This window comes from Gnatocerus cornutus, unplaced genomic scaffold (genome assembly GCF_029298725.1).
Source record: "Gnatocerus cornutus isolate USDA-ARS CGAHR unplaced genomic scaffold, icGnaCorn1.1 ctg00000021.1, whole genome shotgun sequence".
In the NCBI taxonomy this organism is placed as follows: Eukaryota; Metazoa; Arthropoda; class Insecta; order Coleoptera; family Tenebrionidae; genus Gnatocerus; species Gnatocerus cornutus.
In genome coordinates, this window is record NW_028275373.1 from 3,362,213 (window position 1) to 3,389,464 (window position 27,252).

Here is a 27,252-nt window from a genome sequence, read left to right on the forward strand (position 1 = left end):
CAGAATTCTGCACGAAATTATCAAAATTCTTACAGAAAACCGCATATTTCGATGCAAAACGACGATTTCTCGCCGATTTTCGTTGTTTTCTGGCTTGAATTCGCAAAGAAGAGCACGAAATCTACAAAATCATGACTTTTTACCAAGATTCAACGGCTGAATTGCAAGAAAACAGCAGAATTCTGCACGAAATCATCAAAATTCTTACAGAAAACTGCATTTTTCGATGCAAAACGACGATTTCTCGCCGATTTTAGTTGTTTTCTGGCTTGAATTCGCAAAGAAGAGCACGAAATCTACAAAATCATCACTTTTTACCAAGATTCTACGGCTGAATTGCAAGAAAACAGCAGAATTCTGCACGAAATCATCAAAATTCTTACAGAAAACCGCATATTTCGATGCAAAACGACGATTTCTCGCCGATTTTCGTTGTTTTCTGGCTTGAATTCGCAAAGAAGAGCACGAAATCTACAAAATCATAACTTTTTAACAAGATTCAACGGCTGAATTGCAAGAAAACAGCAGAATTCTACACGAAATCATCAAAATCCTTAGAGAAAACTGCATATTTCGATGCAAAACAACGATTTCTCGCCGATTTTCGTTGTTTTCTATCTTGAATTCGCCAAGAAGAGCACGAAATCTACAAAATCATGACTTTTTACCTAGATTCAACGGCTGAATTGCAAGAAAACAGCAGAATTCTGCACGAAATCATCAAAATTCTTACAGAAAATCGCATATTTCGATGCAAAACGATGATTTCTCGCTGATTTTCGTTGTTTTCTATCTTGAATTCGCAAAGAAGAGCACGAAATCTACAAAATCATGACTTTTTACCAAGATTCAACGGCTGAATTGCAAGAAAACAGCAGAATTCTGCACGAAATCGTCACAATTCTTAGAGAAACCGCATATTTCGATGCAAAACGACGATTTCTCGCCGATTTTCGTTGTTTTCTGGCTTGAATTCGCAAAGAAGAGCACGAAATCTACAAAATCATCACTTTTTACCAAGATTCAACGGCTGAATTGGAAGAAAACAGCAGAATTCTGCACGAAATCATCAAAATTCTTAGAGAAAACCGCATATTTCGATGCAAAACGACGATTTCTCGCCGATTTTCGTTGTTTTCTGGCATGAATTTGCAAAGAAGAGCACGAAATCTACTAAATCATGACTTTTTACCAAGATTCAACGGCTGAATTGCAAGAAAACAGCAGAATTCTGCACGAAATCATCAAAAGTCTTAGAGAAAACCGCATATTTCGATGCAAAACGACGATTTCTCGCTGATTTTCGTTGTTTTCTATCTTGAATTCGCAAAGATGAGCACGAAATCTACAAAATCATGACTTTTTACCAAGATTCAACGGCTGAATTGCAAGAAAACAGCAGAATTCTGCACGAAATCATCAAAATTCTTAGAGAAAACTGCATATTTCGATGCAAAACAACGATTTCTCGCCGATTTTCGTTGTTTTCTATCTTGAATTCGCCAAGAAGAGCACGAAATCTACAAAATCATGACTTTTTACCTAGATTCAACGGCTGAATTGCAAGAAAACAGCAGAATTCTGCACGAAATCATCAAAATTCTTAGAGAAAACTGCATATTTCGATGCAAAACAACGATTTCTCGCCGATTTTCGTTGTTTTCTGGCTTGAATTTGCAAAGAAGAGCACGAAATCTACAAAATCATGACTTTTTACCAAGATTCAACGGCTGAATTGCAAGAAAACAGCAGAATTCTGCACGAAATCATCAAAATTCTTAGAGAAAACTGCATATTTCGATGCAAAACAACGATTTCTCGCCGATTTTCGTTGTTTTCTATCTTGAATTCGCCAAGTAGAGCACGAAATCTACAAAATCATGACTTTTTACCTAGATTCAACGGCTGAATTGCAAGAAAACAGCAGAATTCTGCACGAAATCATCAAAATTCTTAGAGAAAACTGCATATTTCGATGCAAAACAACGACTTCTCGCCGATTTTCGTTGTTTTCTGGCTTGAATTCGCAAAGAAGAGCACGAAATCTACAAAATCATGACTTTTTACCAAGATTCAACGGCTGAATTGCTAGAAAACAGCAGAATTCTGCACGAAATCATCAAAATTCTTACAAAAAACCGCATATTTCGATGCAAAACGATGATTTCTCGCCGATTTTCGTTGTTTTCTGGCATGAATTCGCAAAGAAGAGCACGAAATCTACAAAATCATGACTTTTTACCAAGATTCAACGGCTGAATTGCAAGAAAACAGCAGAATTCTGCACGAAATCATCAAAATTCTTAGAGAAAACCGCATATTTCGATGCAAAACGACGATTTCTCGCCGATTTTCGTTGTTTTCTGGCTTGAATTCGCAAAGAAGAGCACGAAATCTACAAAATCATCACTTTTTCACCAAGATTCAACGGCTGAATTGCAAGAAAACAGCAGAATTCTGCACGAAATCATCAAAATTCTTAGACTAAACCGCATATTTCGATGCAAAACGACGATTTCTCGCTGATTTTCGTTGTTTTCTATCTTGAATTCGCAAAGAAGAGCACGGAATCTACAAAATCATGACTTTTTACCAAGATTCAACGGCTGAATTGCAAAAAAACAGCAGAATTCTGCACGAAATCATCAAAATTCTTACAGAAAACCGCATATTTCGATGCAAAACAACGATTTCTCGCCGATTTTCGTTGTTTTCTGGCTTGAATTCGCAAAGAAGAGCACGAAATCTACAAAATCATGACTTTTTACCAAGATTCAACGGCTGAATTGCAAGAAAACAGCAGAATTCTGCACAAAATCATCAAAATTCTTAGAGAAAACTGCATATTTCGATGCAAAACAACGATTTCTCGCCGATTTTCGTTGTTTTCTGGCATGAATTTGCAAAGAAGAGCACGAAATCTACAAAATCATGACTTTTTACCTAGATTCAACGGCTGAATTGCAAGAAAACAGCAGAATTCTGCACGAAATCATCAAAATTCTTACAGAAAACCGCATATTTCGATGCAGAACGACGATTTCTCGCTGATTTTTGTTGTTTTCTATCTTGAATTCGCAAAGAAGAGCACGAAATCTACAAAATCATGACTTTTTACCAAGATTCAACGGCTGAATTGCAAGAAAACAGCAGAATTCTGCACGAAATCGTCAAAATTCTTAGAGAAAACCGCATATTTCGATGCAAAACGACGATTTCTCGCCGATTTTCGTTGTTTTCTGGCTTGAATTCGCAAAGAAGAGCACGAAATCTACAAAATCATCACTTTTTACCAAGATTCAACGGCTGAATTGCAAGAAAACAGCAGAATTCTGCACGAAATCATCAAAATTCTTAGAGAAAACGACGATTTTTCGCCGATTTTCGTGGTTTTCTGGCATGAATTCGCAAAGAAGAGCACGAAATCTACAAAATCATGACTTTTTACCAAGATTCAACGGCTGAATTGCAAGAAAACAGCAGAATTCTGCACGAAATCATCAAAATTCTTAGAGAAAACCGCATATTTCGATGCAAAACGACGATTTCTCGCTGATTTTCGTTGTTTTCTATCTTGAATTCGCAAAGATGAGCACGAAATCCACAAAATCATGACTTTTTACCAAGATTCAACGGCTGAATTGCAAGAAAACAGCAGAATTCTGAACGAAATCGTCAAAATTCTTAGAGAAAACCGCATATTTCGATGCAAAACGACGATTTCTCGCCGATTTTCGTTGTTTTCTGGCTTGAATTCGCAAAGAAGAGCACGAAATCTACAAAATCATCACTTTTTACCAAGATTCAACGGCTGAATTGCAAGAAAACAGCAGTATTCTGCACGAAATCATCAAAATTCTTAGAGAAAACCGCATATTTCGATGCAAAACGACGATTTCTCGCCGATTTTCGTGGTTTTCTGGCTTGAATTCGGAAAGAAGAGCACGAAATCTACAAAATCATGACTTTTTACCAAGATTCAACGGCTGAATTGCCAGAAAACAGCAGAATTCTGCACGAAATCATCAAAATTCTTAGAGAAAACCGCATATTTCGATGCAAAACGACGATTTCTCGCTGATTTTCGTTGTTTTCTATCTTGAATTCGCAAAGAAGAGCACGGAATCTACAAAATCATGACTTTTTATCAAGATTCAACGGCTGAATTGCAAGAAAACAGCAGAATTCTGCACGAAATCATCAAAATTCTTACAGAAAACCGCATATTTTGATGCAAAACGACGATTTCTCGCCGATTTTCGTTGTTTTCTGGCTTGAATTTACAAAGAAGAGAAGGAATCTACAAAATCATCACTTTTTACCAAGATTCAACGGCTGAATTGCAAGAAAACAGCAGAATTCTGCACGAAATCATCAAAATTCTTAGAGAAAACCGCATATTTCGATGCAAAACGACGATTTCTCGCTGATTTTCGTTGTTTTCTATCTTGAATTCGCAAAGAAGAGCACGGAATCTACAAAATCATGACTTTTTACCAAGATTCAACGGCTGAATTGCAAGAAAACAGCAGAATTCTGCACGAAATCATCAAAATTCTTACAGAAATCCGCATATTTCGATGCAAAACAACGATTTCTCGCCGATTTTCGTGTTTTCTGGCTTGAATTCGCAAAGAAGAGCACGAAATCTACAAAATCATCACTTTTTACCAAGATTCTACGGCTGAATTTCAAGAAAACAGCAGAATTCTGCACGAAATCATCAAAATTCTTACAGAAAACCGCATATTTCGATGCAAAACGACGATTTCTCGCCGATTTTCGTTGTTTTCTGGCTCGAATTCGCAAAGAAGAGCACGAAATCTACAAAATCATGACTTTTTACCTAGATTCAACGGCTGAATTGTAAGAAAACAGCAGAATTCTGCACGAAATCATCAAAATTCTTAGTGAAAACCGCATATTTCGATGCAAAACGACGATTTCTCGCTGGTTTTCGTTGTTTTCTATCTTGAATTCGCAAAGAAGAGCACGAAATCTACAAAATCATGACATTTTACCAAGATTCAACGGCTGAATTGCAAGAAAACAGCGGAATTCTGCACGAAATTGTCAAAATTCTTAGAGAAAACCGCATATTTCGATGCAAAACGACGATTTCTCGCCGATTTTCGTTGTTTTCTAGCTTGAATTTGCAAAGAAGAGAAGGAATCTACAAAATCATCACTTTTTACCAAGATTCAACGGCTGAATTGCAAGAAAACAGCAGAATTCTGCACGAAATCATCAAAATTCTTAGAGAAAACCGCATTTTTCGATGCAAAATGATTATTTCTCGCCGATTTTCGTTGTTTTCTGGCTTAAATTCGCAAAGAAGAGCACGAAATCTACAAAATCATGACTTTTTACCAAGACTCAACGGCTGAATTGCAAGAAAACAGCAGAATTCTGCACGAAATCATCAAAATTCTTACAGAAAACCGCATATTTCGATGCAAAACGACGTTTTCTCGCCGCTTTTCGTTATTTTCTGGCTTGAATTCGCAAAGAAGAGCACGAAATCTACAAAATCATGACTTTTTACCTAGATTCAACAGCTGAATTGCAAGAAAACAGCAGAATTCTGCACGAAATCATCAAAATTCTTACAGAAAACCGCATATTTTGATGCAAAACAACGATTTCTCGCCGATTTTCGTTGTTTTCTATCTTGAATTCGCCAAGAAGAGCACGAAATCTACATAATCATGACTTTTTACCAAGATTCAATGGCTGAATTGCAAGAAAACAGCAGAATTCTGCACGAAATCATCAAAATTCTTACAGAAAACCGCATATTTCGATGCAAAACGACGATTTCTCACCGATTTTCGTTGTTTTCTGGCATGAATTTGCAAAGAAGAGCACGAAATCTACAAAATCATCACTTTTTACCAAGATTCAACGGCTGAATTGCAAGAAATCAGCAGAATTCTACACGAAATCATCAAAATTCTTAGAGAAAACCGCATATTTCGATGCAAATCGACGATTTCTCGCTGATTTTCGTTGTTTTCTATCTTGAATTCGCAAAGAAGAGCACCAAATCTACAAAATCATGACTTTTTACCAAGATTCAACGGCTGAATTGCAAGAAAACAGCAGAATTCTGCACGAAATCGTCAAAATTCTTAGAGAAAACCGCATATTTCGATGCAAAACGACGATTTCTCGCCGATTTTCGTTGTTTTCTGGCTTGAATTCGCAAAGAAGAGCACGAAATCTACAAGATCATCACTTTTTACCAAGATTCAACTGCTGAATTGCAAGAAAACAGCAGAATTCTGCACGAAATCATCAAAATTCTTAGAGAAAACCGCATATTTCGATGCAAAACGACGATTTCTCGCCGATTTTCGTTGTTTTCTGGCTTGAATTCGCAAAGAAGAGCACGAAATAACAAAATCATCACTTTTTACCAAGATTCAACGGCTGAATTGCAAGAAAACAGCAGAATTCTGCACGAAATCATCAAAATTCTTAGAGAAAACCGCATATTTCGATGCAAAACGACGATTTTTCGCTGATTTTCGTTGTTTTCTATCTTGAATTCGCAAAGAAGAGCACGGAATCTACAAAATCATGACTTTTTACCAAGATTCAACGGCTGAGTTGCAAGAAAACAGCAGAATTCTGCACGAAATCATCAAAATTCTTACAGAAAACCGCATATTTCGATGCAAAACGACGATTTCTCGCCGATTTTCGTCGTTTTCTGGCTTGAATTCGCAAAGAAAAGCACGAAATCTACAAAATCATCACTTTTTACCAAGATTCAACAGCTGAATTGCAAGAAAACAGCAGAATTCTGCACGAAATCATCAAAATTCTTAGAGAAAACCGCATTTTTCGATGCAAAATGATTATTTCTCGCCGATTTTCGTTGTTTTCTGGCTTCAATTCGCAAAGAAGAGCACGAAATCTACAAAATCATGACTTTTTACCAAGATTCAACGGCTGAATTGCAAGAAAACAGCAGAATTCTGCACGAAATTATCAAAATTCTTACAGAAAACCGCATATTTCGATGCAAAACGACGATTTCTCGCCGATTTTCGTTGTTTTCTGGCTTGAATTCGCAAAGAAGAGCACGAAATCTACAAAATCATGACTTTTTACCAAGATTCAACGGCTGAATTGCAAGAAAACAGCAGAATTCTGCACGAAATCATCAAAATTCTTACAGAAAACCGCATATTGCGATGCAAAACAACGATTTCTCGCCGATTTTCGTTGTTTTCTGGCTTGAATTCGCAAAGAAGAGCACGAAATCTACAAAATCATGACTTTTTACCAAGATTCAACGGCTGAATTGCAAGAAAACAGCAGAATTCTGCACGAAATCATCAAAATTCTTACAGAAAACCGCATATTTCGATGCAAAACAACGATTTCTCGCCGATTTTCGTTGTTTTCTGGCTTGAATTTGCAAAGAAGAGCACGAAATCTACAAAATCATGACTTTTTACCAAGATTCAACGGCTGAATTGCACGAAAACAGCAGAATTCTGCACGAAATCATCAAAATTCTTACAGAAAACCGCATATTTCGATGCAAAACAAGGATTTCTCGCCGATTTTCGTTGTTTTCTGGCTTGAATTCGCAAAGAAGAGCACGAAATCTACAAAATCATCACTTTTTACCCAGATTCTACGACTGAATTGCAAGAAAACAGCAGAAATCTGCACGAAATCATCAAAATTCTTAGAAAAAACTGCATATTTCGATGCAAAACAACGATTTCTCGCCGATTTTCGTTGTTTTCTGGCTTGAATTCGCAAAGAAGAGCACGAAATCTACAAAATCATGACTTTTTACCTAGATTCAACGGCTGAATTGCAAGAAAACAGCAAAATTCTGCACGAAATCATCAAAATTCTCACAGAAAACCGCATATTTCGATGCAAAACAACGATTTCTCGCCGATTTTCGTTGTTTGCTATCTTGAATTCGCCAAGAAGAGCACGAAATCTACAAAGTCATGACTTTTTACATAGATTCAACGGCTGAATTGCAAGAAAGCAGCAGAATTCTGCACGAAATCCTCAAAATTCTTACAGAAAACCGCATATTTCGATGCAAAACGACGATTTCTCGCCGATTTTCGTTGTTTTCTGGCTTGAATTCGCAAAGAAGAGCACGAAATCAACAAAATCATGACTTTTTACCAAGATTCAACGGCTGAATTGCAAGAAAACAGCAGAATTCTGCACGAAATCATCAAAATTCTTACAGAAAACCGCATATTTCGATGCAAAACGACGATTTATTGCCGATTTTCGTTGTTTTCTGGCATTAATTCGCAAAGAAGAGCACGAAATCTACAAAATCATGACTTTTTACCAAGATTCAACGGCTGAATTGCAAGAAAACAGCAGAATTCTGCACGAAATCGTCAAAATTCTTACAGAAAACCGCATATTTCGATGCAAAACGACGATTTCTCGCCGATTTTCGTTGTTTTCTGGCTTGAATTCGCAAAGAAGAGCACGAAATCTACAAAATCATCACTTTTTACCAAGATTCTACGGCTGAATTGCAAGAAAACAGCAGAATTCTGCACGAAATCATCAAAATTCGTACAGAAAACCGCATATTTCGATGCAAAACAACGATTTCTCGCCGATTTTCGTTGTTTTCTGGCTTGAATTCGCAAAGAAGAGCACGAAATCTACAAAATCATGACTTTTTACCAAGATTCAACGGCTGAATTGCAAGAAAACAGCAGAATTCTGCACGAAATCATCAAAATTCTTAGAGAAAACTGCATATTTCGATGCAAAACAACGATTTCTCGCCGATTTTCGTTGTTTTCTATCTTGAATTCGCCAAGAAGAGCACGAAATCTACAAAATCATGACTTTTTACCAAGATTCAACCTCTGAATTGCAAGAAAACTGCAGAATTCTGCACGAAATCGTCAAAATTCTTAGAGAAAACCGCATATTTGGATGCAAAACAACGATTTCTCGCCGATTTTCGTTGTTTTCTGGCTTGAATTCGTAAAGAAGAGCACAAAATCTACAAAATCATGACTTTTTACCAAGATTCAACGGCTGAATTGCAAGAAAACAGCAGAATTCTGCACGAAATCATCAAAATTCTTACAGAAAACCGCATATTTCGATGCAAAACGACGATTTATTGCCGATTTTCGTTGTTTTCTGGCATTAATTCGCAAAGAAGAGCACGAAATCTACAAAATCATGACTTTTTAGCAAGATTCAACAGCTGAATTGCAAGAAAACAGCAGAATTCTGCACGAAATCGTCAAAATTCTTACAGAAAATTGCATATTTCGATGCAAAACGACGATTTCTCGCCGATTTTCGTTGTTTTCTGGCTTGAATTCGCAAAGAAGAGCACAAAATCTACAAAATCATGATTGTTTACCAAGATTCAACGGCTGAATTGCAAGAAAACCGCAGAATTCTGCACGAAATCATCAAAATTCTTACAGAAAACCGCATTTTTCGATGCAAATCGACAATTTCTCGCCGATTTTCGTTGTTTTCTGGCTTAAATTCGCAAAGAAGAGCACGAAATCTACAAAATCATGACTTTTTACCAAAATTCAACGGCTGAATTGCAAGAAAACAACAGAATTCTGCACGAAATCATCAAAATTCTTACAGAAAACCGCATATTTGGATGCAAAACAACGATTTCTCGCCGATTTTCGTTGTTTTCTGGCTTGAATTCGTAAAGAAGAGCACGAAATCTACAAAATCATCACTTTTTACCAAGATTCTACGGCTGAATTGCAAGAAAACAGCAGAATTCTGCACGAAATCATCAAAATTCTTACAGAAAACCGCATATTTCGATGCAAAACGACGATTTATTGCCGATTTTCGTTGTTTTCTGGCATTAATTCGCAAAGAAGAGCACGAAATCTACAAAATCATGACTTTTTACCAAGATTCAACAGCTGAATTGCAAGAAAACAGCAGAATTCTGCACGAAATCGTCAAAATTCTTACAGAAAACCGCATATTTCGATGCAAAACGACGATTTCTCGCCGATTTTCGTTGTTTTCTGGCTTGAATTCGCAAAGAAGAGCACGAAATCTACAAAATCATCACTTTTTACCAAGATTCTACGGCTGAATTGCAAGAAAACAGCAGAATTCTGCACGAAATCATCAAAATTCGTACAGAAAACCGCATATTTCGATGCAAAACAACGATTTCTCGCCGATTTTCGTTGTTTTCTGGCTTGAATTCGCAAAGAAGAGCACGAAATCTACAAAATCATGACTTTTTACCAAGATTCAACGGCTGAATTGCAAGAAAACAGCAGAATTCTGCACGAAATCATCAAAATTCTTAGAGAAAACTGCATATTTCGATGCAAAACAACGATTTCTCGCCGATTTTCGTTGTTTTCTATCTTGAATTCGCCAAGAAGAGCACGAAATCTACAAAATCATGACTTTTTACTAAGATTCAACGGCTGAATTGCAAGAAAACTGCAGAATTCTGCACGAAATCGTCAAAATTCTTAGAGAAAACCGCATATTTCGATGCAAAACGACGATTTCTCGCCGATTTTCGTTGTTTTCTGGCTTGAATTCGCAAAGAAAAGCACGAAATCTACAAAATCATCACTTTCTACCAAGATTCAACGGCTGAATTGCAAGAAAACAGCAGAATTCTGCACGAAATCATCAAAATTCTTAGAGAATACCGCATATTTCGATGCAAAACGACGATTTCTCGCCGATTTTCGTGGTTTTCTGGCTTGAATTCGCAAAGAAGAGCACGAAATCTACAAAATCATGACTTTTTACCAAGATTCAACGGCTGAATTGCAAGAAAACAGCAGAATTCTGCACGAAATCATCAAAATTCTTACAGAAAACCGCATATTTCGATGCAAAACGATTATTTCTCGCCGATTTTCGTTATTTTCTGGCTTGAATTCGCAAAGAAGAGCACGAAATCTACAAAATCATGACTTTTTACCAAAATTCAACGGCTGAATTGCAAGAAAACAGCAGAATTCTGCACGAAATCATCAAAATTCTTACAGAAAACCGCATATTTCGATGCAAAACGACGATTTCTCGCCGATTTTCGTTGTTTTCTGGCTTGAATTCGCAAAGAAGAGCACAAAATCTACAAAATCATGACTGTTTACCAAGATTCAACGGCTGAATTGCAAGAAAACCGCAGAATTCTGCACGAAATCATCAAAATTCTTACAGAAAACCGCATTTTTCGATGCAAATCGACAATTTCTCGCCGATTTTCGTTGTTTTCTGGCTTAAATTCGCAAAGAAGAGCACGAAATCTACAAAATCATGACTTTTTACCAAAATTCAACGGCTGAATTGCAAGAAAACAACAGAATTCTGCACGAAATCATCAAAATTCTTACAGAAAACCGCATATTTGGATGCAAAACAACGATTTCTCGCCGATTTTCGTTGTTTTCTGGCTTGAATTCGCAAAGAAGAGCACAAAATCTACAAAATCATGACTGTTTACCAAGATTCAACGGCTGAATTGCAAGAAAACAACAGAATTCTGCACGAAATCATCAAAATTCTTACAGAAAACCGCATATTTGGATGCAAAACTACGATTTCTCGCCGATTTTCGTTGTTTTCTGGCTTGAATTCGCAAAGAAGAGCACAAAATCTACAAAATCATGACTGTTTACCAAGATTCAACGGCTGAATTGCAAGAAAACCGCAGAATTCTGCACGAAATCATCAAAATTCTTACAGAAAACCGCATTTTTCGATGCAAATCGACAATTTCTCGCCGATTTTCGTTGTTTTCTGGCTTAAATTCGCAAAGAAGAGCACGAAATCTACAAAATCAAGACTTTTTACCAAAATTCAACGGCTGAATTGCAAGAAAACAACAGAATTCTGCACGAAATCATCAAAATTCTTACAGAAAACCGCATATTTGGATGCAAAACAACGATTTCTCGCCGATTTTCGTTGTTTTCTGGCTTGAATTCGTAAAGAAGAGCACAAAATCTACAAAATCATGACTTTTTACCAAGATTCAACGGCTGAATTGCAAGAAAACAGCAGAATTCTGCACGAAATCATCAAAATTCTTACAGAAAACCGCATATTTCGATGCAAAACGACGATTTATTGCCGATTTTCGTTGTTTTCTGGCATTAATTCGCAAAGAAGAGCACGAAATCTACAAAATCATGACTTTTTAGCAAGATTCAACGGCTGAATTGCAAGAAAACAGCAGAATTCTGCACGAAATCGTCAAAATTCTTACAGAAAACCGCATATTTCGATGCAAAACGACGATTTCTCGCCGATTTTCGTTGTTTTCTGGCTTGAATTCGCAAAGAAGAGCACAAAATCTACAAAATCATGACTGTTTACCAAGATTCAACGGCTGAATTGCAAGAAAACCGCAGAATTCTGCACGAAATCATCAAAATTCTTACAGAAAACCGCATTTTTCGATGCAAATCGACAATTTCTCGCCGATTTTCGTTGTTTTCTGGCTTAAATTCGCAAAGAAGAGCACGAAATCTACAAAATCATGACTTTTTACCAAAATTCAACGGCTGAATTGCAAGAAAACAACAGAATTCTGCACGAAATCATCAAAATTCTTACAGAAAACCGCATATTTGGATGCAAAACAACGATTTCTCGCCGATTTTCGTTGTTTTCTGGCTTGAATTCGTAAAGATGAGCACGAAATCTACAAAATCATCACTTTTTACCAAGATTCTACGGCTGAATTGCAAGAAAACAGCAGAATTCTGCACGAAATCATCAAAATTATTACAGAAAACCGCATATTTCGATGCAAAACGACGATTTATTGCCGATTTTCGTTGTTTTCTGGCATTAATTCGCAAAGAAGAGCACGAAATCTACAAAATCATGACTTTTTACCAAGATTCAACGGCTGAATTGCAAGAAAACAGCAGAATTCTGCACGAAATCGTCAAAATTCTTACAGAAAACCGCATATTTCGATGCAAAACGACGATTTCTCGCCGATTTTCGTTGTTTTCTGGCTTGAATTCGCAAAGAAGAGCACGAAATCTACAAAATCATCACTTTTTACCAAGATTCAACAGCTGAATTGCAAGAAAACAGCAGAATTCTGCACGAAATCATCAAAATTCTTAGAGAATACCGCATATTTCGATGCAAAACGACGATTTCTCGCCGATTTTCGTGGTTTTCTGGCTTGAATTTGCAAAGAAGAGCACGAAATCTACAAAATCATGACTTTTTACCAAGATTCAACGGCTGAATTGCAAGAAAACAGCAGAATTCTGCACGAAATCATCAAAATTCTTACAGAAAACCGCATATTTCGATGCAAAACGATTATTTCTCGCCGATTTTCGTTGTTTTCTGGCTTGAATTCGCAAAGAAGAGCACGAAATCTACAAAATCATGACTTTTTACCAAAATTCAACGGCTGAATTGCAAGAAAACAGCAGAATTCTGCACGAAATCATCAAAATTCTTACAGAAAACCGCATTTTTCGATGCAAATCGACAATTTCTCGCCGATTTTCGTTGTTTTCTGGCTTAAATTCGCAAAGAAGAGCACGAAATCTACAAAATCATGACTTTTTACCAAAATTCAACGGCTGAATTGCAAGAAAACAACAGAATTCTGCACGAAATCATCAAAATTCTTACAGAAAACCGCATATTTGGATGCAAAACAACGATTTCTCGCCGATTTTCGTTGTTTTCTGGCTTGAATTCGTAAAGAAGAGCACGAAATCTACAAAATCATCACTTTCTACCAAGATTCAACGGCTGAATTGCAAGAAAACAGCAGAATTCTGCACGAAATCATCAAAATTCTTAGAGAATACCGCATATTTCGATGCAAAACGACGATTTCTCGCCGATTTTCGTGGTTTTCTGGCTTGAATTCGCAAAGAAGAGCACGAAATCTACAAAATCATGACTTTTTACCAAGATTCAACGGCTGAATTGCAAGAAAACAGCAGAATTCTGCACGAAATCATCAAAATTCTTACAGAAAACCGCATATTTCGATGCAAAACGATTATTTCTCGCCGATTTTCGTTGTTTTCTGGCTTGAATTCGCAAAGAAGAGCACGAAATCTACAAAATCATGACTTTTTACCAAAATTCAACGGCTGAATTGCAAGAAAACAGCAGAATTCTGCACGAAATCATCAAAATTCTAACAGAAAACCGCATATTTCGATGCAAAACGACGATTTCTCGCCGATTTTCGTTGTTTTCTGGCTTGAATTCGCAAAGAAGAGCACAAAATCTACAAAATCATGACTGTTTACCAAGATTCAACGGCTGAATTGCAAGAAAACCGCAGAATTCTGCACAAAATCATCAAAATTCTTACAGAAAACCGCATTTTTCGATGCAAATCGACAATTTCTCGCCGATTTTCGTTGTTTTCTGGCTTTAATTCGCAAAGAAGAGCACGAAATCTACAAAATCATGACTTTTTACCAAAATTCAACGGCTGAATTGCAAGAAAACAACAGAATTCTGCACGAAATCATCAAAATTCTTACAGAAAACCGCATATTTCGATGCAAAACGACGATTTATTGCCGATTTTCGTTGTTTTCTGGCATTAATTCGCAAAAAAGAGCACGAAATCTACAAAATCATGACTTTTTAGCAAGATTCAACGGCTGAATTGCAAGAAAACAGCAGAATTCTGCACGAAATCGTCAAAATTCTTACAGAAAACCGCATATTTCGATGCAAAACGACGATTTCTCGCCGATTTTCGTTGTTTTCTGGCTTGAATTCGCAAAGAAGAGCACAAAATCTACAAAATCATGACTGTTTACCAAGATTCAACGGCTGAATTGCAAGAAAACCGCAGAATTCTGCACGAAATCATCAAAATTCTTACAGAAAACCGCATTTTTCGATGCAAATCGACAATTTCTCGCCGATTTTCGTTGTTTTCTGGCTTAAATTCGCAAAGAAGAGCACGAAATCTACAAAATCATGACTTTTTACCAAAATTCAACGGCTGAATTGCAAGAAAACAACAGAATTCTGCACGAAATCATCAAAATTCTTACAGAAAACCGCATATTTGGATGCAAAACAACGATTTCTCGCCGATTTTCGTTGTTTTCTGGCTTGAATTCGTAAAGAAGAGCACGAAATCTACAAAATCATCACTTTTTACCAAGATTCTACGGCTGAATTGCAAGAAAACAGCAGAATTCTGCACGAAATCATCAAAATTCTTACAGAAAACCGCATATTTCGATGCAAAACGACGATTTATTGCCGATTTTCGTTGTTTTCTGGCATTAATTCGCAAAGAAGAGCACGAAATCTACAAAATCATGACTTTTTACCAAGATTCAACGGCTGAATTGCAAGAAAACAGCAGAATTCTGCACGAAATCGTCAAAATTCTTACAGAAAACCGCATATTTCGATGCAAAACGACGATTTCTCGCCGATTTTCGTTGTTTTCTGGCTTGAATTCGCAAAGAAGAGCACGAAATCTACAAAATCATCACTTTTTACCAAGATTCTACGGCTGAATTGCAAGAAAACAGCAGAATTCTGCACGAAATCATCAAAATTCGTACAGAAAACCGCATATTTCGATGCAAAACAACGATTTCTCGCCGATTTTCGTTGTTTTCTGGCTTGAATTCGCAAAGAAGAGCACGAAATCTACAAAATCATGACTTTTTACCAAGATTCAACGGCTGAATTGCAAGAAAACAGCAGAATTCTGCACGAAATCATCAAAATTCTTAGAGAAAACTGCATATTTCGATGCAAAACAACGATTTCTCGCCGATTTTCGTTGTTTTCTATCTTGAATTCGCCAAGAAGAGCACGAAATCTACAAAATCATGACTTTTTACCAAGATTCAACGGCTGAATTGCAAGAAAACTGCAGAATTCTGCACGAAATCGTCAAAATTCTTAGAGAAAACCGCATATTTCGATGCAAAACGACGATTTCTCGCCGATTTTCGTTGTTTTCTGGCTTGAATTCGCAAAGAAAAGCTCGAAATCTACAAAATCATCACTTTCTACCAAGATTCAACGGCTGAATTGCAAGAAAACAGCAGAATTCTGCACGAAATCATCAAAATTCTTAGAGAATACCGCATATTTCGATGCAAAACGACGATTTCTCGCCGATTTTCGTGGTTTTCTGGCTTGAATTCGCAAAGAAGAGCACGAAATCTACAAAATCATGACTTTTTACCAAGATTCAACGGCTGAATTGCAAGAAAACAGCAGAATTCTGCACGAAATCATCAAAATTCTTACAGAAAACCGCATATTTCGATGCAAAACGATTATTTCTCGCCGATTTTCGTTGTTTTCTGGCTTGAATTCGCAAAGAAGAGCACGAAATCTACAAAATCATGACTTTTTACCAAAATTCAACGGCTGAATTGCAAGAAAACAGCAGAATTCTGCACGAAATCATCAAAATTCTTACAGAAAACCGCATATTTCGATGCAAAACGACGATTTCTCGCCGATTTTCGTTGTTTTCTGGCTTGAATTCGCAAAGAAGAGCACAAAATCTACAAAATCATGACTGTTTACCAAGATTCAACGGCTGAATTGCAAGAAAACCGCAGAATTCTGCACGAAATCATCAAAATTCTTACAGAAAACCGCATTTTTCGATGCAAATCGACAATTTCTCGCCGATTTTCGTTGTTTTCTGGCTTAAATTCGCAAAGAAGAGCACGAAATCTACAAAATCATGACTTTTTACCAAAATTCAACGGCTGAATTGCAAGAAAACATCAGAATTCTGCACGAAATCATCAAAATTCTTACAGAAAACCGCATATTTGGATGCAAAACAACGATTTCTCGCCGATTTTCGTTGTTTTCTGGCTTGAATTCGCAAAGAAGAGCACAAAATCTACAAAATCATGACTGTTTACCAAGATTCAACGGCTGAATTGCAAGAAAACCGCAGAATTCTGCACGAAATCATCAAAATTCTTACAGAAAACCGCATTTTTCGATGCAAATCGACAATTTCTCGCCGATTTTCGTTGTTTTCTGGCTTAAATTCGCAAAGAAGAGCACGAAATCTACAAAATCAAGACTTTTTACCAAAATTCAACGGCTGAATTGCAAGAAAACAACAGAATTCTGCACGAAATCATCAAAATTCTTACAGAAAACCGCATATTTGGATGCAAAACAACGATTTCTCGCCGATTTTCGTTGTTTTCTGGCTTGAATTCGTAAAGAAGAGCACAAAATCTACAAAATCATGACTTTTTACCAAGATTCAACGGCTGAATTGCAAGAAAACAGCAGAATTCTGCACGAAATCATCAAAATTCTTACAGAAAACCGCATATTTCGATGCAAAACGACGATTTATTGCCGATTTTCGTTGTTTTCTGGCATTAATTCGCAAAGAAGAGCACGAAATCTACAAAATCATGACTTTTTAGCAAGATTCAACGGCTGAATTGCAAGAAAACAGCAGAATTCTGCACGAAATCGTCAAAATTCTTACAGAAAACCGCATATTTCGATGCAAAACGACGATTTCTCGCCGATTTTCGTTGTTTTCTGGCTTGAATTCGCAAAGAAGAGCACAAAATCTACAAAATCATGACTGTTTACCAAGATTCAACGGCTGAATTGCAAGAAAACCGCAGAATTCTGCACGAAATCATCAAAATTCTTACAGAAAACCGCATTTTTCGATGCAAATCGACAATTTCTCGCCGATTTTCGTTGTTTTCTGGCTTAAATTCGCAAAGAAGAGCACGAAATCTACAAAATCATGACTTTTTACCAAAATTCAAAGGCTGAATTGCAAGAAAACAACAGAATTCTGCACGAAATCATCAAAATTCTTACAGAAAACCGCATATTTGGATGCAAAACAACGATTTCTCGCCGATTTTTGTTGTTTTCTGGCTTGAATTCGTAAAGAAGAGCACGAAATCTACAAAATCATCACTTTTTACCAAGATTCTACGGCTGAATTGCAAGAAAACAGCAGAATTCTGCACGAAATCATCAAAATTCTTAGAGAAAACTGCATATTTCGATGCAAAACAACGATTTCTCGCCGATTTTCGTTGTTTTCTATCTTGAATTCGCCAAGAGGAGCACGAAATCTACAAAATCATGACTTTTTACCTAGATTCAACGGCTGAATTGCAAGAAAACAGCAGAATTCTGCACGAAATCATCAAAATTCTCACAGAAAACCGCATATTTCGATGCAAAACAACGATTTCTCGCCGATTTTCGTTGTTTTCTGGCTTGAATTTGCCAAGAAGAGCACGAAATCTATAAAATCATGACTTTTTACCTAGATTCAACGGCTGAATTGCAAGAAAACAGCAGAATTCTGCACGAAATCATCAAAATTCTTACAGAAAACCGCATATTTCGATGCAAAACAACGATTTCTCGCCGATTTTCGTTGTTTTCTGGCTTGAATTTGCCAAGAAGAGCACGAAATCTATAAAATCATGACTTTTTACCTAGATTCAACGGCTGAATTGCAAGAAAACAGCAGAATTCTGCACGAAATCATCAAAATTCTTACAGAAAACCGCATATTTCGATGCAAAACGACGATTTCTCCCCGATTTTCGTTGTTTTCTGGCTTGAATTCGCAAAGAAGAGCACGAAATCTACAAAATCATGACTTTTTACCAAGATTCAACGACTGAATTGCAAGAAAACAGCAGAATTCTGCACGAAATCGTCAAAATTCTTAGAGAAAACCGCATATTTCGATGCAAAACGACGATTTCTCGCCGATTTTCGTTGTTTTCTGGCTTGAATTCGCAAAGAAGAGCACGAAATCTACAAAATCATGACTTTTTACCAAGATTCAACAGCTGAATTGCAAGAAAACAGCAGAATTCTGCACGAAATCATCAAAATTCTTACAGAAAACCGCATATTTCGATGCAAAACGACGATTTCTCGCCGATTTTCGTTGTTTTCTGGCTTGAATTCGCAAAGAAGAGCACGAAATCTACAAAATCATCACTTTTTACCAAGATTCTACGGCTGAATTGCAAGAAAACAGCAGAATTCTGCACGAAATCATCAAAATTCTTACAGAAAACCGCATATTTCGATGCAAAACGACGATTTCTCGCCGATTTTCGTTGTTTTCTGGCTTGAATTCGCAAAGGAGAGCACGAAATCTACAAAATCATGACTTTTTACCAAGATTCAACGGCTGAATTGCAAGAAAACAGCAGAATTTTGCACGAAATCATCAAAATTCTTACAGAAAACCGCATATTTCGATGCAAAACAACGATTTCTCGCCGATTTTCGTTGTTTTCTGGCTTGAATTCGCAAAGAAGAGCACGAGATCTACAAAATCATGACTTTTTACCAAGATTCAACGGCTGAATTGCAAGAAAACAGCAGAATTCTGCACGAAATCATCAAAATTCTTACAGAAAACCGCATATTTCGATGCAAAACGACGATTTCTCGCCGATTTTCGTTGTTTTCTGGCTTGAATTCGCAAAGAAGAGCACGAAATCTACAAAATCATGAGTTTTTACCAAGATTCAACGGCTGAATTGCAAGAAAACAGCAGAATTCTGCACGAAATCATCAAAATTCTTAGAGAAAACTGCATATTTCGATGCAAAACAACGATTTCTCGCCGATTTTCGTTGTTTTCTATCTTGAATTCGCCAAGAAGAGCACGAAATCTACAAAATCATGACTTTTTACCAAGATTCAACGGCTGAATTGCAAGAAAACAGCAGAATTCTGCACGAAATCGTCAAAATTCTTAGAGAAAACCGCATATTTCGATGCAAAACGACGATTTCTCGCCGATTTTCGTTGTTTTCTGGCTTGAATTCGCAAAGAAGAGCACGAAATCTACAAAATCATCACTTTTTACCAAGATTCAACGGCTGAATTGCAAGAAAACAGCAGAATTCTGCACGAAATCATCAAAATTCTTAGAGAAAACCGCATATTTCGATGCAAAACGACGATTTTTCGCCGATTTTCGTGGTTTTCAGGCTTGAATTCGCAAAGAAGAGCACGAAATCTACAAAATCATGACTTTTTACCAAGATTCAACGGCTGAATTGCAAGAAAACAGCAGAATTCTGCACGAAATCATCAAAATTCTTACAGAAAACCGCATATTTCGATGCAAAACGATTATTTCTCGCCGATTTTCGTTGTTTTCTGGCTTGAATTCGCAAAGAAGAGCACGAAATCTACAAAATCATGACTTTTTACCAAGATTCAACGGCTGAATTGCAAGAAAACAGCAGAATTCTGCACGAAATCATCAAAATTCTTACAGAAAACCGCATATTTTGATGCAAAACGACGATTTCTCGCCGATTTTCGTTGTTTTCTGGCTTGAATTCGCAAAGAAGAGCACAAAATCTACAAAATCATGACTGTTTACCAAGATTCAACGGCTGAATTGCAAGAAAACCGCAGAATTCTGCACGAAATCATCAAAATTCTTACAGAAAACCGCATTTTTCGATGCAAATCGACAATTTCTCGCCGATTTTCGTTGTTTTCTGGCCTAAATTCGCAAAGAAGAGCACGAAATCTACAAAATCATGACTTTTTACCAAGATTCAACGGCTGAATTGCAAGAAAACAACAGAATTCTGCACGAAATCATCAAAATTCTTACAGAAAACCGCATATTTGGATGCAAAACAACGATTTCTCGCCGATTTTCGTTGTTTTCTGGCTTGAATTCGCAAAGAAGAGCACGAGATCTACAAAATCATGACTTTTTACCAAGATTCAACGGCTGAATTGCAAGAAAACAGCAGAATTCTGCACGAAATCATCAAAATTCTTACAGAAAACCGCATATTTCGATGCAAAACGACGATTTCTCGCCGATTTTCGTTGTTTTCTGGCTTGAATTCGCAAAGAAGAGCACGAAATCTACAAAATCATGAGTTTTTACCAAGATTCAACGGCTGAATTGCAAGAAAACAGCAGAATTCTGCACGAAATCATCAAAATTCTTAGAGAAAACTGCATATTTCGATGCAAAACAACGATTTCTCGCCGATTTTCGTTGTTTTCTATCTTGAATTCGCCAAGAAGAGCACGAAATCTACAAAATCATGACTTTTTACCAAGATTCAACGGCTGAATTGCAAGAAAACAGCAGAATTCTGCACGAAATCGTCAAAATTCTTAGAGAAAACCGCATATTTCGATGCAAAACGACGATTTCTCGCCGATTTTCGTTGTTTTCTGGCTTGAATTCGCAAAGAAGAGCACGAAATCTACAAAATCATCACTTTTTACCAAGATTCAACGGCTGAATTGCAAGAAAACAGCAGAATTCTGCACGAAATCATCAAAATTCTTAGAGAAAACCGCATATTTCGATGCAAAACGACGATTTTTCGCCGATTTTCGTGGTTTTCAGGCTTGAATTCGCAAAGAAGAGCACGAAATCTACAAAATCATGACTTTTTACCAAGATTCAACGGCTGAATTGCAAGAAAACAGCAGAATTCTGCACGAAATCATCAAAATTCTTACAGAAAACCGCATATTTCGATGCAAAACGATTATTTCTCGCCGATTTTCGTTGTTTTCTGGCTTGAATTCGCAAAGAAGAGCACGAAATCTACAAAATCATGACTTTTTAGCAAGATTCAACGGCTGAATTGCAAGAAAACAGCAGAATTCTGCACGAAATCGTCAAAATTCTTACAGAAAACCGCATATTTCGATGCAAAACGACGATTTCTCGCCGATTTTCGTTGTTTTCTGGCTTGAATTCGCAAAGAAGAGCACAAAATCTACAAAATCATGACTGTTTACCAAGATTCAACGGCTGAATTGCAAGAAAACCGCAGAATTCTGCACGAAATCATCAAAATTCTTACAGAAAACCGCATTTTTCGATGCAAATCGACAATTTCTCGCCGATTTTCGTTGTTTTCTGGCTTAAATTCGCAAAGAAGAGCACGAAATCTACAAAATCATGACTTTTTACCAAAATTCAAAGGCTGAATTGCAAGAAAACAACAGAATTCTGCACGAAATCATCAAAATTCTTACAGAAAACCGCATATTTGGATGCAAAACAACGATTTCTCGCCGATTTTTGTTGTTTTCTGGCTTGAATTCGTAAAGAAGAGCACGAAATCTACAAAATCATCACTTTTTACCAAGATTCTACGGCTGAATTGCAAGAAAACAGCAGAATTCTGCACGAAATCATCAAAATTCTTAGAGAAAACTGCATATTTCGATGCAAAACAACGATTTCTCGCCGATTTTCGTTGTTTTCTATCTTGAATTCGCCAAGAGGAGCACGAAATCTACAAAATCATGACTTTTTACCTAGATTCAACGGCTGAATTGCAAGAAAACAGCAGAATTCTGCACGAAATCATCAAAATTCTCACAGAAAACCGCATATTTCGATGCAAAACAACGATTTCTCGCCGATTTTCGTTGTTTTCTGGCTTGAATTTGCCAAGAAGAGCACGAAATCTATAAAATCATGACTTTTTACCTAGATTCAACGGCTGAATTGCAAGAAAACAGCAGAATTCTGCACGAAATCATCAAAATTCTTACAGAAAACCGCATATTTCGATGCAAAACAACGATTTCTCGCCGATTTTCGTTGTTTTCTGGCTTGAATTTGCCAAGAAGAGCACGAAATCTATAAAATCATGACTTTTTACCTAGATTCAACGGCTGAATTGCAAGAAAACAGCAGAATTCTGCACGAAATCATCAAAATTCTTACAGAAAACCGCATATTTCGATGCAAAACGACGATTTCTCCCCGATTTTCGTTGTTTTCTGGCTTGAATTCGCAAAGAAGAGCACGAAATCTACAAAATCATGACTTTTTACCAAGATTCAACGACTGAATTGCAAGAAAACAGCAGAATTCTGCACGAAATCGTCAAAATTCTTAGAGAAAACCGCATATTTCGATGCAAAACGACGATTTCTCGCCGATTTTCGTTGTTTTCTGGCTTGAATTCGCAAAGAAGAGCACGAAATCTACAAAATCATGACTTTTTACCAAGATTCAACAGCTGAATTGCAAGAAAACAGCAGAATTCTGCACGAAATCATCAAAATTCTTACAGAAAACCGCATATTTCGATGCAAAACGACGATTTCTCGCCGATTTTCGTTGTTTTCTGGCTTGAATTCGCAAAGAAGAGCACGAAATCTACAAAATCATCACTTTTTACCAAGATTCTACGGCTGAATTGCAAGAAAACAGCAGAATTCTGCACGAAATCATCAAAATTCTTACAGAAAACCGCATATTTCGATGCAAAACGACGATTTCTCGCCGATTTTCGTTGTTTTCTGGCTTGAATTCGCAAAGGAGAGCACGAAATCTACAAAATCATGACTTTTTACCAAGATTCAACGGCTGAATTGCAAGAAAACAGCAGAATTTTGCACGAAATCATCAAAATTCTTACAGAAAACCGCATATTTCGATGCAAAACAACGATTTCTCGCCGATTTTCGTTGTTTTCTGGCTTGAATTCGCAAAGAAGAGCACGAGATCTACAAAATCATGACTTTTTACCAAGATTCAACGGCTGAATTGCAAGAAAACAGCAGAATTCTGCACGAAATCATCAAAATTCTTACAGAAAACCGCATATTTCGATGCAAAACGACGATTTCTCGCCGATTTTCGTTGTTTTCTGGCTTGAATTCGCAAAGAAGAGCACGAAATCTACAAAATCATGAGTTTTTACCAAGATTCAACGGCTGAATTGCAAGAAAACAGCAGAATTCTGCACGAAATCATCAAAATTCTTAGAGAAAACTGCATATTTCGATGCAAAACAACGATTTCTCGCCGATTTTCGTTGTTTTCTATCTTGAATTCGCCAAGAAGAGCACGAAATCTACAAAATCATGACTTTTTACCAAGATTCAACGGCTGAATTGCAAGAAAACAGCAGAATTCTGCACGAAATCGTCAAAATTCTTAGAGAAAACCGCATATTTCGATGCAAAACGACGATTTCTCGCCGATTTTCGTTGTTTTCTGGCTTGAATTCGCAAAGAAGAGCACGAAATCTACAAAATCATCACTTTTTACCAAGATTCAACGGCTGAATTGCAAGAAAACAGCAGAATTCTGCACGAAATCATCAAAATTCTTAGAGAAAACCGCATATTTCGATGCAAAACGACGATTTTTCGCCGATTTTCGTGGTTTTCAGGCTTGAATTCGCAAAGAAGAGCACGAAATCTACAAAATCATGACTTTTTACCAAGATTCAACGGCTGAATTGCAAGAAAACAGCAGAATTCTGCACGAAATCATCAAAATTCTTACAGAAAACCGCATATTTCGATGCAAAACGATTATTTCTCGCCGATTTTCGTTGTTTTCTGGCTTGAATTCGCAAAGAAGAGCACGAAATCTACAAAATCATGACTTTTTACCAAGATTCAACGGCTGAATTGCAAGAAAACAGCAGAATTCTGCACGAAATCATCAAAATTCTTACAGAAAACCGCATATTTTGATGCAAAACGACGATTTCTCGCCGATTTTCGTTGTTTTCTGGCTTGAATTCGCAAAGAAGAGCACAAAATCTACAAAATCATGACTGTTTACCAAGATTCAACGGCTGAATTGCAAGAAAACCGCAGAATTCTGCACGAAATCATCAAAATTCTTACAGAAAACCGCATTTTTCGATGCAAATCGACAATTTCTCGCCGATTTTCGTTGTTTTCTGGCCTAAATTCGCAAAGAAGAGCACGAAATCTACAAAATCATGACTTTTTACCAAGATTCAACGGCTGAATTGCAAGAAAACAACAGAATTCTGCACGAAATCATCAAAATTCTTACAGAAAACCGCATATTTGGATGCAAAACAACGATTTCTCGCCGATTTTCGTTGTTTTCTGGCTTGAATTCGCAAAGAAGAGCACGAGATCTACAAAATCATGACTTTTTACCAAGATTCAACGGCTGAATTGCAAGAAAACAGCAGAATTCTGCACGAAATCATCAAAATTCTTACAGAAAACCGCATATTTCGATGCAAAACGACGATTTCTCGCCGATTTTCGTTGTTTTCTGGCTTGAATTCGCAAAGAAGAGCACGAAATCTACAAAATCATGAGTTTTTACCAAGATTCAACGGCTGAATTGCAAGAAAACAGCAGAATTCTGCACGAAATCATCAAAATTCTTAGAGAAAACTGCATATTTCGATGCAAAACAACGATTTCTCGCCGATTTTCGTTGTTTTCTATCTTGAATTCGCCAAGAAGAGCACGAAATCTACAAAATCATGACTTTTTACCAAGATTCAACGGCTGAATTGCAAGAAAACAGCAGAATTCTGCACGAAATCGTCAAAATTCTTAGAGAAAACCGCATATTTCGATGCAAAACGACGATTTCTCGCCGATTTTCGTTGTTTTCTGGCTTGAATTCGCAAAGAAGAGCACGAAATCTACAAAATCATCACTTTTTACCAAGATTCAACGGCTGAATTGCAAGAAAACAGCAGAATTCTGCACGAAATCATCAAAATTCTTAGAGAAAACCGCATATTTCGATGCAAAACGACGATTTTTCGCCGATTTTCGTGGTTTTCAGGCTTGAATTCGCAAAGAAGAGCACGAAATCTACAAAATCATGACTTTTTACCAAGATTCAACGGCTGAATTGCAAGAAAACAGCAGAATTCTGCACGAAATCATCAAAATTCTTACAGAAAACCGCATATTTCGATGCAAAACGATTATTTCTCGCCGATTTTCGTTGTTTTCTGGCTTGAATTCGCAAAGAAGAGCACGAAATCTACAAAATCATGACTTTTTACCAAGATTCAACGGCTGAATTGCAAGAAAACAGCAGAATTCTGCACGAAATCATCAAAATTCTTACAGAAAACCGCATATTTTGATGCAAAACGACGATTTCTCGCCGATTTTCGTTGTTTTCTGGCTTGAATTCGCAAAGAAGAGCACAAAATCTACAAAATCATGACTGTTTACCAAGATTCAACGGCTGAATTGCAAGAAAACCGCAGAATTCTGCACGAAATCATCAAAATTCTTACAGAAAACCGCATTTTTCGATGCAAATCGACAATTTCTCGCCGATTTTCGTTGTTTTCTGGCCTAAATTCGCAAAGAAGAGCACGAAATCTACAAAATCATGACTTTTTACCAAGATTCAACGGCTGAATTGCAAGAAAACAACAGAATTCTGCACGAAATCATCAAAATTCTTACAGAAAACCGCATATTTGGATGCAAAACAACGATTTCTCGCCGATTTTCGTTGTTTTCTGGCTTGAATTCGCAAAGAAGAGCACGAAATCTACAAAATCATCACTTTTTACCAAGATTCTACGGCTGAATTGCAAGAAAACAGCAGAATTCTGCACGAAATCATCAAAATTCTTACAGAAAACCGCATATTTCGATGCAACACGACGATTTCTCGCCGATTTTCGTTGTTTTCTGGCTTGAATTCGCAAAGAAGAGCACGAAATCTACAAAATCATGACTTTTTACCAAGATTCAACGGCTGAATTGCAAGAAAACAGCAGAATTCTGCACGAAATCATCAAAATTCTTAGAGAAAACCGCATATTTCGATGCAAAACGACGTTTTCTCGCTGATTTTCGTTGTTTTCTATCTTGAATTCGCAAAGAAGAGCACGAAATCTACAAAATCATGACTTTTTACCAAGATTCAACGGCTGAATTGCAAGAAAACAGCAGAATTCTGCACGAAATCATCAAAATTCTTAGAGAAAACTGCATATTTCGATGCAAAACAACGATTTCTCGCCGATTTTCGTTGTTTTCTATCTTGAATTCGCCAAGAAGAGCACGAAATCTACAAAATCATGACTTTTTACCTAGATTCAACGGCTGAATTGCAAGAAAACAGCAGAATTCTGCATGAAATCATCAAAATTCTTACAGAAAACCGCATATTTCGATGCAAAACAACGATTTCTCGCCGATTTTCGTTGATTTCTGGCTTGAATTCGCAAAGAAGAGCACGAAATCTACAAAATCATGACTTTTTACCAAGATTCAACAGCTGAATTGCAAGAAAACAGCAGAATTCTGCACGAAATCATCAAAATTCTTAGAGAAAACCGCATATTTCGATGCAAAACGACGATTTCTCGCCGATTTTCGTGGTTTTCTGGCTTGAATTCGCAAAGAAGAGCACGAAATCTACAAAATCATGACTTTTTACCAAGATTC